General features: G+C 35.6%; 1 long non-coding RNA gene across 1 annotated transcript; it reads left to right on the top strand.

The window, feature by feature from the left end:
• Positions 1 to 1,698: 1,698 nt before the first annotated feature.
• Positions 1,699 to 3,693, top strand: LOC113294803. Its single transcript, XR_003332688.1, has 2 exons — positions 1,699 to 2,489; positions 2,569 to 3,693. It is a non-coding gene; the product is annotated as an uncharacterized LOC113294803 (long non-coding RNA).

The raw sequence follows: 3,693 nt of genomic DNA, 5'->3' as shown, positions 1-3,693 counted from the left end.
TATGATATCCTAGCCGTGATCATCTCGAAAACCTATATTCAGAACCCTAAATTCATCAATCTAAGATATTTATCCAATCTAACACTAAAATTGAAAAGACGAGGGTACCCAAATATACCTCAATCTAAAAAATTTGCACCTATAAGTCCTTTCTCCGAAAATGATTGTCTATGGACTGAGTCGAGACAATACAACTAATCGGTTATGCACACTTTGTGTGATCGTCTATAGATACTAGATTGACACAATACAACCAACAAAGTGTGGTTACTTGATACTAGGTTCGGACTTAACCAAACACTATAGGATTGACTATCAAGTAATAAGGAATTAACTTTTGTGTATTTTACTTTAAATTATAATAAGCACAATTACAATTGCGAAAAATAAAAGTAAAAGACACATCAAGATTTTGTTAACGAGGAACTGCAAATGCAGAAAAACCCCGGGACCTAGTCCATAATTGATACTCTCAGAATTAATCCGCTACACAAAATCAAACCAACTTCGTATAGTTGAGACCAAGCAACTAAACCTATAGTTCACCTAGTTCCCTCAGTATCCCTGCGCCTCCAACTTGCAATAAGTCACGCACTTGGAAAAATTCATTTTGGTTTGTATTCCAAACAATAAAGGAACAACAAATATGTTCGGTAGCAACTCTTTTCAAACAAAGTGATATGAGTTTGACAAAGACTCTTCCATTTAACCAATAAACTCGTTTTTCGGGTCCTTAGATCAATCTCTTAACAACTACCAAAGTAGTAATTGTTTAGACTATGCAATCAATACTATTAATCACAAAGAAGTGTATTGATGCCGATCTACTCAACTAACCAATCCAATCTTTCACAAGGATAAACCGATTTTAGTTGGATCCTTTTCCAGCCGAATCAAATATTGTGCACACCAAATATTATGAACCCAAAAGTCTTCTTTTCTTCAAATCTTCTTTGATCTTCAATAAACACCGCACACAATCAACTTGAATCTCTTGTGATCAATCACACACATAACGGAGTTTGTTAACGTTGGAACGTTGGATTATCACAAGACGTCTTTAGATCAAACAGTCTAAAGATCCCCGTCGACACTTCGATCTAGTTTGAGTAAATCTTATATCATAAGAGAAGATTCTCAAGCATAAACAAACTAGGTGCAATCAAAGTTCAACAACTGTTAGTCAATCAAATCAATCGAAAACTAATAATAAACTACAATTATATAGTTTCCCACCAACGGTACTAATATAGATTTTCAATCCCAAAGAAGTCTTTAAACCGAGCGGCTGTAAGAGATTTCGCCTAATTAGGGTATTTTTCTCTCCGAATAGGAGGCTCCACCAGTAACAACACAACTAGGTAGTTTTGCTGGATCTGAGGATTAGTTTCCTAGAAATACAAACTTATGTATTTATAGACAAGGGAAGTTTGGATACGAAGGAATTTTCAAAACCGAATATTCTCAAAGATATGCAATAAACACAAAATCGGTTTTCATAATTCCTGGAAATGCTTTTTCCAAGTATTGACTGAAATCTCAGTAGAAAATTGTAAGGAACCTCAAGCTCGTCAACGCCATTAGACTAGTCAAGAGACGCCTTAGTCGATAATTACTCGATTATTTTAACGCGAACATTAATTAATAGGAATTAATCTAACAGCGATGTACTTACGAAACTAATATCGTTAGATAGATCTCGAAAAGTTATGCGGAATTGACTACTCGAACGTGTCAATCAGATACCAGACGAAGAAGTAATCATCAGACTGATTTGAAGGGCAAGGTAGTCTTTTCACAAATAGAACGACCCGGGGTTCCCTTAGAAAAAAGAGTGTATGCAATAGTATTATCCTTGGTCTTATCTTCACCATTGAGGATCTAATTTCTTATTCTTTTACATTCTCTCATTCTTATCTTCTTCTTCTTTCTCTCTTTTCTCCTCTTCTCCTGTTATTCCTTCTCTGTCGAATTCGAGAAATTAAATTAGAGTTTTGAGATAGAAATAGGTTGAGAAGATCATGGAGTTACTGATAGTGATTTTGTTGTTGTCTGTTGTTGATTCAGACTTGAAGGAGAAAGTAAATCAGAAGTTGGGGTTTCTAAGTTTTTGTATTGATTGAAGATTCTTGAGAGTTGAAGATGAGATCGAAACAAGAGGAGGAAGACTAAGGATGGGTATTCATTATTTGTAGCAAATAAGATGATTTACCAAGTGATTCTCAAGCTACGGTGGAGGATCGATTAATTGGGGTTTTGTTTGAGTTGCAATTCGAAGCTAGAATTTGTAAGAAGAACTCAGATAATGATTTGAAGATGAAATTGACGTTCTAGGATGATGTGTTGAGATGGGTAATGAGTAAATTGAAGATTTAATTTGATAATATATTTGAGTATCTTTGATTTAGGGTTCTTGAGTTTGGGTAGCATATGGAAAAGACGAGACTGTTGTTGAGTGGACTAAGAAGACTTCAGAGTTGGTACATGAGGTAATTGGTCTTCTCTGTAATTTTAGTTAAGTTATGCAATTTCGGTGGTTGATTTTGTGTTATTTGTTAATTAAACTAGGATTGGAATGAGTTTGGAATGAAGCTGTGGGTGAAATTTAGATTATTATTGAGTTACAGGGGATAACTGGTGGTGGTGAATCCGAAGAAGATGTTGAGTGTGGTTGTTGTGTATGTTGTTGGTTCATGAGATACTCTTGCAGGTGGATGTAACTGAATGTGCTGGTGGTTTTTCTAGTGAATTATAGCCGAGTCTTCTCAGACTTGCAGGGGAGTTAGATGAATGTATTTGGAATTGGTGAATGTTGTTGGTGGTGGTATTGTTATTGCTGTAAGTTATAGTTGTGATTGATGTGGATAATATATTGTTTTGAAATGGAATTGGGCTGGTATTGCAGATGATGTTGAGGTTGTTTTGTGTTGGTGTAGATGTATACAATGGTTTTTTGCTGCTGCGATACAGAGTTGCATGCGAAAGAGTGATGGATGATAGAAATGGGGATAATGTTTATGTATGGATTGGTTATGGCTATGGTGAAGTTGAAGAGGCAGTTCATGAGAATGGTGTTACTAAATTTACAGATTGTGTAGGCAGGTTCTGAAATGGGGGTGTTGGATTGAGTTTCAGTTTTAGATGTTGGAAATTGGTATTGGTGGTTGTGTTGATGACTGTTGGATGAGCTGTGGTGATTGAAATGGAGCTCTCAAGTAAAGTCTAATAAATGTTTTTGAGATTGTGTATTAGAGAGAGTAAAAACGACAGGTTGGTTGGAGTTGAAATATTACAGATGGAGGCATGGATAGATGTTTAACTGAAGTGATTTTAGTTCATGGGTTGGTTGGTTATGAATTAGAGAGTGGTGAAAACGAGACCGGACTTAGTTTGATGGTGCCGTCTGAACATTTTTGCTGCAAATTGACATTGAGTTGGTAATGTTAAGGTAATGATGTTGTAGTGAGAGTTGAGTTTGAGTTTCAATTGGAACAACATAAGAATTAGTATAACTCTTAGATTTTGTATGTGCTGATAGGATGTACAAGCTGAAGTAGATTGTAATGTTGTCATGGCAGTGATCTTAGTGAAAGGCTGCAATTGCAGATCAAGGCAATCTTAAATTGCAGATGCATTGGAATTCTGTTTAAGTGAAGGATTTGTGCAATGTTGTAATGAATAGAATCAGGTTAA

The sequence above is a fragment of the Papaver somniferum genome, chromosome 7 (genome assembly GCF_003573695.1).
Source record: "Papaver somniferum cultivar HN1 chromosome 7, ASM357369v1, whole genome shotgun sequence".
In the NCBI taxonomy this organism is placed as follows: Eukaryota; Viridiplantae; Streptophyta; class Magnoliopsida; order Ranunculales; family Papaveraceae; genus Papaver; species Papaver somniferum.
Note: the sequence above shows the minus strand (reverse complement) of the source record. Positions and strands in the feature narration are given on the sequence as shown.